General features: G+C 51.2%; 1 long non-coding RNA gene across 1 annotated transcript in view; it reads left to right on the top strand.

The window, feature by feature from the left end:
- Window positions 1-2,166, top strand: part of LOC130540559 (uncharacterized) — a 42,453-nt gene extending 40,287 nt beyond the window's left edge. Inside the window, exon 3 of the long non-coding RNA XR_008954555.2 lies at window positions 762-2,166. This is a non-coding gene — a long non-coding RNA (uncharacterized LOC130540559). The remainder of the gene's footprint in view (window positions 1-761) is intronic.
- Window positions 2,167-13,672: the final 11,506 nt, after the last annotated feature.

Here is a 13,672-nt window from a genome sequence, read left to right as displayed (position 1 = left end):
GCAGTCTTCCCTGCTTCCCTGCTGGATGGGGCCTGAGGGGACAGGGAAATCCATCTTCCTGGGCCTGATTCTGCCCCCTCAGGCCCACTGGACACCAGCTCAGGCCCTGGAGCTTCCCGGGGACTAGGGCTGGGTGCTCGGAAGACAAAGATTAATCAGCAAGTATTTTGGTGCCAGCCATTGAGCCCACTCACCCACACACACATCCACACACATGCACACATGTGCACACACAGACACACACACTCACATATACACAAAGCCTGGCTGATGTCCAAATAGCACCTGTCTCAAATCAAGGATGTGGAGATACACATCCCTCAAACGCAACCCTATCTAGCGCGCCAGCGTTCTCCAGCCTCGTCCAAACAATCTTCAGAGCTGGGGTGCTCATGTTGAGGGCCTCTGCCTGGACTTGTCACAGTGAGAGATCAGAGAGCTGGGAGGCGAGAAGACTGAGGGTAAGAAGACTGAGGGCGAGGAAGGAGAGCCTCTTCCCTGAAGCCCACACCCTCACCACACCCCAGGCATTTCCCCACTCTGGCTGATTGTTTCAAATATTTATTCAGCACCACAATGTGCCAGACACAGAGCTAGGCCCCCTCTGCCATCTCACTTGGGCATCACAACAACCCAAGGAAGTAGGTGTGATTTCTCCCAATTTACAGACACAGAAACTGAGGCACGGAAGGATCAACAGGTTTAGAAACAGGTGTTCTATGTGATTTACCTGAAAAGATCTCTCCTCTCTTTTTCCCCAGCAACCCACCTTGCCCCATCCTAAGGCAGAGGAGGCAGAGATCACAGACAGCATTCTCTCCATTACCTACAGACGGAGAATTAAAGCACAGAGAAGGTGCGAGGGACAATTGTGGTGATCATGACAAGACAGCCCTCGGGATCTGAATCCACATCCACCTTGATGGGTTGAGAGGACTAGAAACCAGAGAACACCCCCATCTCTAATGCCGCAAGAGGCCCCTGATGCAGGATCTTGCAGGAATAAGAAGGCTCCATGGAACGGGACGAGGCAGGAGCAGAGAGGAGCCATGATAGTTAACTCTCCCAGTCACCCCACTGATCAAAACCTTAAGACTTGAGGATTCTGGTTCCTTGTGCTAGGGGTCTCCATCTATCCCCACTCAAGCACAAGAACCACCTCAAGATGGGACAGGAGGGGCACACACCAAACCTCCAGGGACTTGGGTCCCTCCATCGGCTTTGGTCTCAGATAAGGAAGAAACATTATGACTGACAGGGCAGAATGGGTGGCTGCCCTGAGCAAGGGGGCGGGAGCCCAGGAAAGGAAACCCTTGAACCTTTGCTTGGAAACAGGCTCCTTGTTCCTGCTCCCCCTCCCCAGGGCTGCGTCATCCTGGAAGCAACCACTTGAAATGGGTCCTAGGGAGCCTGGGAGAGGGGCTGGCCTAGTTCCAGCCTCCAGCGCCTGGCGCCTCAGACAGGCCCATGTCCCCAGTCCCCCTCCAGCCTAGCCCCAGCTAGGGTCAGGAGGTGACAGGGAGAGTTTTCCTCTAGGCCCTTCTAAGTCAGGATCCACTCCCACCCCAACACACACCCAGCATGGCACCCCTCCAATTGCTCCATCCTTGGGGAAGGCGGGGGGCATAGGCAAGTCAGCACTCTCTCCTTTCCCAAGAGGCCATGGGGCCTGGGGAGGGGGCAGAGCCTACTCCCTGGGGTTACTTGAGGGCAGAGCACTGGGGAGCCTCCCCGAGTGGGGCCCCCACTCTTCCCTTTGCCCTGGATGAGTGTTCTCTGACACCAGGTCCCCCGCCCCACCCTCCAAACAAACAGAAGCATCACCCTCCCCACCCTTCTCAAACCCAGAAGGATCTGGTGCCCAGGTCACCTCAGCTGGAGAAATCCAGAATCCGCCTACGGAGAACACTGAGGAACCTTGGTGGAGGCAGGGGTCAGAGGGGACAGTGAGATTTGAGGGCCTTGGGGGAAAGTTAGCCTATGCTGAGCTGAGGCTCTGGCTAGGGGCCCAGTATTGGCTTTGCTATTTCCTGGCTGTGAGAGCTTGAGTGAGTCTTCCAACCTCTTTGAACCTCAGGTTTTCATCTGTAAAATGGGGCTGATCACAGAACTTGCTTCATAGGGCTCTTTGCGAACATTAAAGTAGTAATGTATAGAAAACCTTTAGCCAGTTTCTGGCACTAGTCACTGTTACAGCATTGCTGTCTGTAGCGACGGGGTGGTCCCTGATTGGTAATAATGACAATGATAATAGGGAATACTGTGAGGGCATCACAGGGGCCATAGCCCCTTCCACGAACCCTGTGCCTGGTTCTCACTGAGCATGGAAGAAAGAACTCACAGTTCACATCAGCCCTCCAAGGCCCCCACTACTAGCAGCTCACCCTGGCATAACAATTTCAGAGGACTGACAAGGCCCTGGCTCACTCCCAGCAGTCCCTAAAGGTGCCCAGCACATCTTCTTACCTATTTACCTCTCTCTCCCTCTCTTGTCTTCTCCCTTCCTTTCCCTGGAGCAAGGAGGGAAAAAGAGATATCAGAATTTGAAGGATGTGAAAATTAGCCAGAGCTGAGAGAGGTGTCAACTTCAAGGCGGCGCCCCCATCCCCACCCCTTCTCTACTCAAAGGGTGGTGTTTCCACAAGTCTCTGCAGGGAGACCCCCACCCCCTAGGTGTGGACTGACACTGTCAGGTGGGAGGAGAGAGAAGGAGGAGAGAAGGCTGCCCAGGAAGAACAGCAGCCCCAGCCCAGGAGTCTGTGCCCAGGATGGGACCTCCACCCAAGCCACACAGAGCTCAGGTTTGTGGCTGAGGCAAAATAGCCCGGAGGAGGGGATCTGTCTCACCTTCCTGATTCCAGCTTCCCTGGCCACAGCTGAACGTGTTGGGGCCAAGCTGGCTGACTTAAGGACAATTCTTTTCCCGAGAGTTGAGAGGGATCTAGGACACTATCCTTTATCCCAAAGTACCTTTCCAGCCCCACCTCTGGCCTGTCTGAAGGTCTTTTTGGAATTCCTGCCTCGATTTCCCCACCTCTCAAAGAGTGCCATGAGCTGGTCCTTGCTCTACCTTCTGGGAGTGGTCAGACGGAGCAGTGGGTGGGAGCTCTGGGAGAGGAAGCCCTGCCGCAGGAGCCCGTCCCCTCATCCTGTCTCTGTCATCGTTAACAGCCGTAATTATTATTACTTGGAGAGACAGACCAGAGGTGGTCAGGGACATGGTTGGGGTGAATGAAATGAAAAAGTCCTGGGTACGTGCCGTCTCGCCAGGTTAATACTCCTGCCTGTCGGCCTGACAGCTGCAAGATTGATTACCCAGGCCTCCCGCTCTTTATAACTCGATCAGTTGAATTAATCTCTGGCTGTCGGCCCATCTGATGCCTGAATCACAAATTTAATTTGGAGGTGCACAGCTCCTCCCCCATTCCGTCTCCCCCTTCCTCCCAGCTTCCCCCCTTCCTCCCCAGCTCATCCCGTCTTCCTCCTTCCTTTTCCTTTCCCATTTCCTCCTCTCTCCTGCTCCACAGTTTCCTGTTCCTCTCGCTCTTCCTCTTCTCTGCAGCCTTTCAAGGCCCTCAAGGGGACAGTGGGTGGAGAGGAAGGAGGGAGAGAGGGAGCGGGTTGCCCTGAGTCAGTAGCCCCCTACCCAGGCCAGGAGAGGGGTCATGTGCCCCCACCCACCGGGCGAGGTGCCCACCCCAGCATGCTCCACCCCAGAGAAAGAGGCTTGGCTGACACTAAGTAAGACATATTAATGTACTAAAGACTTAATGAAGTTGGGGCGGGGGGGTGAGGGGTGGAAAGTGCTTGCTTTATTAGTTTATGGCCGATTAATGGGGACGCCATTACTGTGATGGAGATGGATTGCTGCTGTCAGCAGCCTGGGCCGGGGCGGCCGCCGCTCCTTTCCACGGGTGGTGGGTGCCCCAAACAGAGTCAGAGAGAACTTCATTAGAAGCATCTACAGGATCCCACCTGGGAAGGGCCCAAGGCCAAGCTGGAAGGGTGGCGGCAGGGACTCAGCTCTAGGCTTTGGAGGGAAATTCCAAGGGGTCAGGGGCTGGGAGCTGACATCAGTTGGGATGGGGCAGTGGGGCTGTGTGGTGGCCTGGCTCTGGACCTGCACATGCGAGGGGTTCCATAGTCACCTGGGGAAAAGGAGGAAGGAAGATAACCACAGAATAACCAGTGCCCACTTGACCTGCCTGAGACACCTTCAGGATGAAGGGAGTGGAGAACAAGGGAAGCGGGCCCCATTCTTCTGCCCTTCCTTATTGGGAGCAGTGCACAAAGACCTGGGCCCACCAGCCCAGAGGAATGGGCAACCCACCAAGCAGCAAGGCTGCCTCTAACACTAGAATCCCCAGCTCCAGGGCCAGGGACTTCCCATACTCTCTAAGTAGATAGAGGTGAAAACCACATTGCCTCAGTTACCTCCGACCACTGCCCCCAGGCAGCCAATGGGAAGCAACGCCAAGGAAGGCGAGGAGTGGACTTCGGGGAGAGCGGACCTGGCAGACACCACCCAGCTCTGGGCTTTCTCCTTCGGGACTGGAGGTCCTGACACTGGGCAAGCTAACCCAGACACACCCCATCCCTTCATGCCTCCTTCTGGGACCCTGTTTTCTATGAAGAGGGAGAGTAAATGCTGGACCCAACACAGCTCTGCTTCAAGGGGCTGCTTTCTATTTGGAAGTCTCTAGGTTCCTCCAGACCTCAGGGTCTTCTATCAACTCCTGTCTCTCAGGCATATATGACATTTTGGCATGGCCATTTTGATGCAAAAACATTAAACTTTCAGGATTTTAAAAAATCAAGTTATGTGGCCAGGCATGGTGGCTCACGCCTGTAATCCCAGCATGTTGGGAGGCTGAGGTGGGAAGATCACTTGCGGTCAGGAGTTCGAGACAAGCCTGGCCAACATGGTGAAACCCTGTCTCTACCAAAAACAAAAAAAAGTAGCTAGGTGTGGTGGGTGGGTGCCTGTAATCCTAGCTACTCGGGAAGCTGAGGCATGAGAATTGCTTCAATTAGGGAGATGGAGGTTGCAGTGAGCCAAGATTGCACAACTGCACTCCAGCCTGGGCAACAAAGTGAGAGTCCCTCTCAAAAAACAAAAAAATCAATTGATGTTCAAAATAGACAGTGCCAGCCCCTCCCTAGTGCCTACTCTGTCCTGAGGCCCTCCCAACCCAAACCCCATTTTGAGAGGCATCAGGGATGAAGATGGATTCCATATGGGCTCAGAACCACAGCCTGTTGACCAAAGTACATAGTACCACAAACACATTTTGATGCAAGTTAGGCAAAACAATAGTGGCAAAATGATAGAGCCAAAATTCCCTCTTTGGCCTCTTTGCCTGTTCCTCACCATGTGTGTAATTCTCGCTGAGTGTGTGTGCCCCACTTACAATGAGTTACTGTACATCCAAATGCCAGTCCATGAGTCATGGCTAGCACATGGTATCATGTGTCTGCATGCCCTACAATGGCCTGTATCTGTGTATGCTTGGGTGTCCGTCCTCATCACGGTGCGGGCACTCCCTGCTGGGCACCGTGGTCACCACTCTTTGCCTGCTCAGGCCAAGGACCAACAATCGGTTTAGGGGTCATCACCCAGGCACACCCCCCAAAGGAAGAGCTACCTGCTCACACTAACTGGGAAATAAATACCCTGTTTCTGAGAGTAATTTAATTATTGGCTCCTGTGGACTAGTGGGTAATTAAATTCCGTAGCTCCCAAAGTAATTAATTGCTATGCAAATAGTAATGCCCTCTGCTTTGGAGAGAAGGATCCCGGCCTTGAGTTTGCCCTGCAATTAGAAGCTAATAATTGCCCTGTCAGTTCCTAGCTTTTGCCGGGTAATTACCTGCTGAAGCCCCACTGGTCACTGAGGGCTATTCCCATCAACTGCCACTGTAGCTCTGGCTCTGGTGGCCCCAAAAAGCCAGAGCAGGGGACCCCCAAGAGTGCTGGTTAATCCTGAGGTTCTCCCCATCCTACACCATGTCCACAAGCCCCAGGAGTCCCGTAGAGACACACTTACTTCTGACCATGGGAAACTCAGGATGGGATCTCCTTAGCCTCCCTTTGCTAAGGAAGAGGTGCCCCATCTTCTCAATGGCTAGAATCCTGTCAGATAGGTTCACCCAGGCTGGAGTGCAGTGAGCCGAGATCAAGCCACTGCACTCCACCTCCCAGGTGGAGTTCAAGCCACTTGAACCTCCACCTCCCAGGTTCAAGCAATTCTCCTGCCTCAGCCTTCTGAGTAGCTGAGATTACAGATGTGCACTACCACACCTGGTTAATTTTTGTATTTTTAGTAGAGACAAGGTTTTGCCATGTTGATCAGGCTGGTCTCAAACTCCTGGCCTCATGTGATCTGCCCTCCTCAGCCTCCCAAAAAAAAGCAGGCATTTTGCAGCTTCTGCACACCTTTTCCCAGGTACTCAATAAACACTAATCTAGGTCCTGCTGTAAAGGGGCTTTGAGGATGTAATCAAAGTCCCTAATCAGTTGGCTTTAAATGAGGGAGGTTATCCTCCATGGGCCTGACCTAGTCAGATGAGCCTGTAAAGGGTCAGGGCTCTCCCTGATGAAGGATGCTCCAAATAGCAGCTTGGTGTAGAATTGTTCTCCCTTTGCTAGGTTCTCCCATCCCGACTGCCTGTGGACAGCAGCTTTGCTAGCACCCAGGGGGTTCCAGCTTGTTCCTGATCTTTCCTTCCTGACTGCTTGCCCTACAGATATCAGACTTACTTAGCCAACCCACACAATTGCATCAACCAGTTCCTTGAAATAAAATTTGGTATGTATTTAATAAAATTTATTTTATTATTTTTAGAGACAGGGTCTTGCTCTGTCACCCAGGCTGGAGTGCAGTGGTGCAATCACAGCTCACTGCAGCCTCAAACTCTCAGGCTTAAGCAGTCCTCCCACCTCAGCCTCTTGAGTAGCTGAGAGGTGCACACCACTGCGCACCACTGCAGGTGCACAGAGGTGCACACCACTGCAGCAAGCTAATTTTTATTTTTTATTTTTTGGTAGAGATAGGGTCTTGTTATGTTGTCCAGGATAGTCTCAAACTCCTGGCTTCAAGCAGTCCTCCCACCTCTGCCTCACAAAGCACTGGGAATACAGGCATGAGCTAACATGTTTGGCTCCCCCAAATTTTTTTTAATGAGCCAGGTGTGGTGACATATGTCCGAAGTCCTAACTACCTGGGAGGCTGAGATGGGAGGATCACTTGAGCCCAGAAGTTCAAGGCTGCAGTGAGCTATGGTTACACCACCGCACTGCAGCCTGGGTGACAGAGCAAGACTCTCTGTCTAAAAAACAAAACAGGATGGGCATGGTGGCTCATGCCTGTAGTTCCAGCACTTTGGGAGGCTGAGGCAGGCCGATAGCTTGAGTTCAAGAGTCCGAGACCAGCCTGGCCAACATGGTCAAACCCTGTCTCTAATAAAAATACAAAAATTAGCCAGGTGTGGTCGCGCGTGCCTGTAGTCCCAGCTACTTGGAAGGCTGAGGCAGGAGAATCACTTGAACCCAGGAAGCGGAGGTTGCAGTGAGCCGAGATCACGCCACTGCACTCCAGCCTGGATGACAGAGGGAGACTCCATCTCAATAAAATAAAATAAAATAAAATAACAAAACAAAACAAAAAAAGTGGCTCACCAAAGTTTCCCTAGCTAGTAAGTGGGAAAACAAGGTTTCTAGCCAGGCTCCCAATTAGATTATAACTGCCCATTCAGTGTCAGGACCTGGCTCCAGGTCCCAAGTTCAAGGTAGGTTATACCTGTGCCCAATGAAAAGGTGCTTGTGGATCTCCCCAGCCATCTCATAACTCTCAAGCATCACTGTGGCTAAGCTGAGTTTTTGTTTCTGACCTGGATCTTGTCCCCTCTATCAGCCTCCTGGCCCTTTGTTCTGGGTTCTTATTGCTGTCCCTGATTCCTTCCTAAGGAGATGGGCCTGAGAGTGGCAGAGCCTATGTGCCTTCTAGGCTTTGGTCGCTCCCTTTGAGAAACAGCCAGACCCCACCCTCCAGGTCAGAAGTCTTCCAACTGAATCCCTGTGGAATATTGTCCTGATGTAGTCTCAGAGCCGAGGGACTCCCTAGGAAGCCGGATGCTGGGCAGGCTGTGGGTGGAGGGGGAGGGCTCATGGAGACTGACTGAAGGACTCTGAGCCAAGAATGGGTTTCAGGAGTCTGGGAAAGAAGTCTAGGGAGCACAGGGGCTCAGTGAGGGCAAAAATCCTCCCCAGCCCCTCAACTGGTACCTCACAGTTATCTTTCGGGTCTCAGCTGCAGGAAGCTCTCCCTCACCCACATGGGAGGGTAGGCCACATGCTCCGTGTTTCTTCTCTCCCATTCTCCGTCTTAGCCCAGGTGAGCAAAAGGGCAGAAGACCTAGGCAGAGGAAATAGACCTCACAGGTGACCAGCTCTCCTCAGTCCAGAGGACATGTCTAGGGCTGAAGCCTAGAAACGGGATGGCAGGAAGCACTATGGGCTTTGAGGCCAAAGTCTAGCCCTGTGAGTGCCTTGCCTTTGGTTCAGACACTCTAGGATTAGTGAACCATCCAAGGCAAGACTTCCGCACCACCACCAGGGAGGACAAGAGAAAAATGGGAGGCAGAGGATAGCCCTGGGAAAGCCAGAGGTGATCAACAAACAAGCTTCCTACGCTTCATATAGGGATGTGGGCAGAAACTACACACAGGGAAATACTCAAGCCTCTCCATACGAGATGGTTAAGGTCACTTGATATCGAGGGTCTCATCTATTTGGGAAAATCCAACCTGGAAGAGATCCCTTACCTCCACTGCCCAGCTTCACCTGACCTAGGCTTCCATGGCACAAGAAAAGTAATAGCGTCCCATGGTCTTGAGTCTGTGCCCTGACTTCTATTTCCAGCTTCTGCTCCAATTTAACTGCAGGAACTGGTGGGAATCATACTCCCACCTGTGCCTTTGTGAGGAGGTAATTTCTTGCTAGAGATTTTAGGACAAAAATGTCTAATCAGCCGGGCATGGTGGCACACACTTGTAATCCCAGCACTTTGGGAGGCTGAGGTGGGTGGATCACTTGAGGTCAGGAGTTTGAGACCAGCCTGGCCAACATGGTGAAACCCCATCTCTACTAAAAATACAAAAATTAGCCAGGCGTGGTGGTAGGTGCCTGTAATCCCAGCTACTTAGGAGGCTGAGGCAGAAGAATCTCTTGAACCCAGGAGGCGGAGGTTGCAGTGAGCAGAGATTGCACCACTGCACTCCGGTCTGGGCAACAGAGTAAGACTCTATCTCAAAAAAAAAAAGAAAAAGAAAAAGAAAAGTCTAATCATTTATAAGTCAGCAGTCTTCAGAGAACTCAGAGAGCACTCCGGAGGGTGGAAGCCACGTCTCCCCCATTGGACTAGAGGCTCCCTAAAAGGAGGAGCCTCCATGTCCCCTTTAAATAGGGACTCCCAAATGCAGTTGTATTTCTCTCTTATCTTCCCCCTCAGTGCCTTGCCTTGAGGTCTGCAAACAGTGATTCTCAAAACAGAGTCCCTGTGAAGAAGCCCGGTAGGATCAGGGGTCTCAGAGCATGGCCAGGGCTGCCAGACACCCTCCACACAATATGGCCCCCTGCATAGGCTGGTGCAGTTGCTACTCCACTGACAGCTCTTTAGAATCCATTCAGAGTTTTGGCCCTGCTGTAATCTCTGGGTGATGAATATTTCCCCTAATGAAATGACAGGAATTGAATTAGGCTGGAATGCTTGTGTGCTTAGACTGTAGCTGATTAAACCCCCATCTGTGCAAGGCCTGCCTGTGAACAGCTCGTTACATACAATTTTTTAAAGGAGGGAAAAATGATGTTGGTATTCAAGTTCTGCAAAGGAACAGGAGAGAAAGTGGAAGCAAAATGTCAATCCAGGCTTTTAGCAGGATCTGGTTGCTTTTAATCTGATCAGGCCAGTACTCCCACCTTAGGGCACCTCCACTTTCCAGCCAACTTATCTCATGAGGAGGGACTTAGGCCAGGTGTCTTCAGGTCACAGGTACCTGCACCCTTCCCCAGGAGTCCTGCCCAGATCTCCTCTGAGCCCACAACTGTCTACCTCTTGCAAGGAGCATTTATTAAACAGGGAGTTGCTTTGGGGAAAGGTAGGAGAAGGAGAAGGTGTGAGAGCGAAGCCAGGCCTGTGGATTCAGTTCCCATCAGATGCAGCTCTAGCTCTTTGTTCTTCCTCCAAAATCATCTGGTCACCTTCATGGGAAATTGCAGGGAGTTTGGGGTAGGCACTCCGTCTGGGCTATTCGTGGGCCCTTAGTCAGGACCAAGGACAGCACCCCCACTATTTCAAGGATCACCAAACTTCCAGGTCCCTCCGCTTTTCCCTCTTCTTCCCTGCTAAACATTCCTCATTCTTCAACACACCTTTTCCTTTTCCTTCTTGTTCCCTTCCTCTTATTCCTCCCTCTTCCTTCTCATTCCTTGTCCTTAATCCCAGGGACAGAGCCTGGCTTCTGATTCTTCACCACCAGGTACTTCACCCCAGGAATCCCTCAAGAAAAGTTATTTAGGCTGGGCACAGTGGTTCACATCTGTAATCCCAGCACTTTGGGAGGCCAAGATGGGTGGATCGCTTGATCCCAGGAGGGAGAGACCAGCCTGGGCAACATGGTGAAACCCCATCTCTACAAAAAATTAGCTGGGCATGATGATGTGTGCTGGTGGTCTCAGCTACACAGGAGGCTGAGGTGGGTGGATCACCTGAGCCTGGGAAGTCGGGGCTGAAGTTAGCCATGATCGTGCCACTGCACTCCATCCTGGGTGACAGAGTGAGACCTTGTCTCAAAAAAAGAAAAGTTATTTAGCACCCCAAGAAGCCTATCCCACCAAACCTCTGTTAAAAGCCTTATTCCCATGACTGACTCTTACCCAAGCCATACAAGAACACACACGCCGAAATCTGGTGGTTAGCAGGAAGGAAGGTCAGGGTGATTGTTTCTGACAGACTGGCCAACTCCCCTTCTCCAGTGGAGCTCAGAATCAGCCCACCTGATTTGAGTACTCCCAGCACAACTGTGGCTCAAACACTACAGCCCTCTCCTCTCTTCACCTCTCCTCCCACCCTTATCCCTTTCCCTCCCTTCCCCCCTCTCCTCTCCTCTGTGTCTCTATGAAAAGTGGCAGCAGCTGCTGAAGAAGGCAAACCCTTCAATGAGCATCAGCAATTGTAGTGACTGAATGTCCCAGCCTTCTTTCCCAGTTAATCTGACTTGGGAAGAGTTGAGGTGTGCTCTGGCTCTGCTGCCCATGAAAGGCAGAGAATAAATAACAAGCCAGAGGCATAAACAGATGTGCAGATATATGCAGCTGGCATTTCCCTGCCAAATTACTATGGACAGAATGCTGGCAGGGGGCCAGGATGCCTCCCTCCCTGTTTGGAGTTCCGCCACCAGGACCTATCCAAGCTCACCATCCATTTGGCAACATCTGAGTGAAGGGAAGGGATGCCAGGGAAGGGAGTGGGGAGGCTGCAGGTGCCCTTAGGTTTGGTGAAGAGCTCCAGAAGCTCATTCTAAAGACTCAGGTGGGTGGGAGTTAACATGATGGGGAGGGATAGGGAGCTCTGACCAGGCCCTCCCTGTAGGTTCCCTAGGGTAGTCCCCTTAGGGTGTGGCTTGAGGGTCAATTCTTATCATACTATATGGCTCTGTGTTTCCACCCTCCCACTCACTCAAGGATTGGGTGTTCTTTGATCTTGGATCATATATGGCATTCCTCGGAGTTGGCATGGAGTACAGGGGGCAGGCACCAGCTGGTTAAGAGCCCATCAGAAACTATGCAGAACAAAAAGATGCCCCTACAGGCTGGACTCAGTGGCTCACACCTCTAATCCCAGCACTTTGGAAGGCCAAGGCAGGCAGATCACCTGAGGTCAGGAGTTCGAGACCAGCCTGGCCAACATGGTGAAACTCCGTCTCTACTAAAAACACAAAATTATCTGGGCATCGTGGCACATGCCTGTAATCCCAGCTACTTAGGAGGCTGAGGCAGGAGAATCGCTTGAACTCAGGAAGCAGAGGTTGCAGTGAGGTGAGATCGCGCCACTGCACTCCAGCCTGGGACAGAGTGAGACTCTGTCTCAAAAAAAAAAAAAAAAAAAAAAAAAAAAAAAAAAGATGTCCCTAGAGACTCTAGCTCTGGAACAAGAAACCGTGCTTGGAATTACTGTGCAAGTAGCAAAGCAAGTGGGCAGGGAGAGAGAGAATGAGCTAGAAGGAATGTTGCCCAAGGGGGTCTCTCTATGGCTAGCCCCAGATCTGAGTTCAAAGAGACACCAAGCCACCTTCTGGGCTTCATTCAGATCACAAAGGGTCTTTTCTCTTATTAATTTGCCTTTCTTATGCCAGGCCATCTCATGCAGATTTGAGTGGCATGGAAAAGTTTTTCCAGTGCCTGATTATTGCCCTTGCTCCATATAAGGTTCTGCAGATTTCTGACTTTATGGGGATGGGTGATGTCTGCTCTGATGAGCCATGGCATTATGACAGATCTTGAATAGTCTCAATTCTGTAGGCAGTGGGGAGCCAAAGAATTATATGATAAAAATAAGTGGCCTAAAAAGACCAGACTGGGAGTGGAGTGGAAGGATGGGTTGAAGGAATGAGAGATGCAGAGTGGGGAGGCTAGTTAAGAGCCTGTTGTCATTCAGGCCTGATGATGGGATCCTGAGTTATGCAGAGGCAAAGGAACAGAGGGAAGAGTGGAAAAACAACGGCTGGGACTTTGTGATGAACTGAACAGGAATCAGATGAAGAGAGATAATGTGGCCACATAATTTATCATGCAATCTAGAACAGTTTTGAGCATAAATGGAGTTCTAGCAATGATTTTACCAAGACAATAGACATGAACTGTGGACAACTCTGGGCAAATCTGAACACACAGATGCCTTGGTCAAAGATGACTCAAAGTATGACGTTTGGGCAAAAGCATGTATAGGAATGATGCTGACCAAAGCAAGGAGGCTGGGAGGCAGAGTAGCAGGATGGGAAAAGGGGGAACAATGCCCTTGGCATTGGACTTGTCAAGTTTGAAGCACTTAGAGACATTCACCTTGCAATAACCAGCAGGCCACCCTCTTCCAAGCATCCTTGGGTGCCTTCTTGGCAATGTGTGTTTCAAACTTGAAGGACAGTCAGGGTTAGATATAGTGCTGTTTTTTTTGTTTTTTTTTTTTTTTTTTGAGACAGAGTCTCGCTCTATTGCCCAGGCTAGAGTGCAGTGATGCGATCTGGGCTCACTGCAACCTCTGCCTCCCAGGTTCAAGCAATTCTCCTGTCTCAGCCTCCTGAGTAGCTGGGATTACAGGCATGCAAGCCTGGCTAATTTTTGTATTTTTAGTAGAGACAGGGTTTCACCATATTGGTCAGGCTGGTTTCGAACTCCTGACTTCAGGTGATCCACCGGCCTCAGCCTCCCAAAGTGCTGGGATTACAGGCGTGAGCCACTGCACCTAGCCTAGTGCATATTTTTTGACTCACAGATGCCACTTCTAGAAACGTTAATCTCAGGAAATATTCATTCTTGTACCAAAAAATGACATGTATTAAAGCAGGATCATTGTGGCATCGCTTGGAAATAACCTAAAGGTCTATGAATAAAGAATTG

The sequence above is a fragment of the Pan paniscus genome, chromosome 8 (assembly GCF_029289425.2).
Source record: "Pan paniscus chromosome 8, NHGRI_mPanPan1-v2.0_pri, whole genome shotgun sequence".
NCBI lineage: Eukaryota > Metazoa > Chordata > Mammalia > Primates > Hominidae > Pan > Pan paniscus.
The sequence above is the reverse complement of the archived record's forward strand: the minus strand, read 5'-3'. Positions and strand labels throughout refer to the sequence as shown.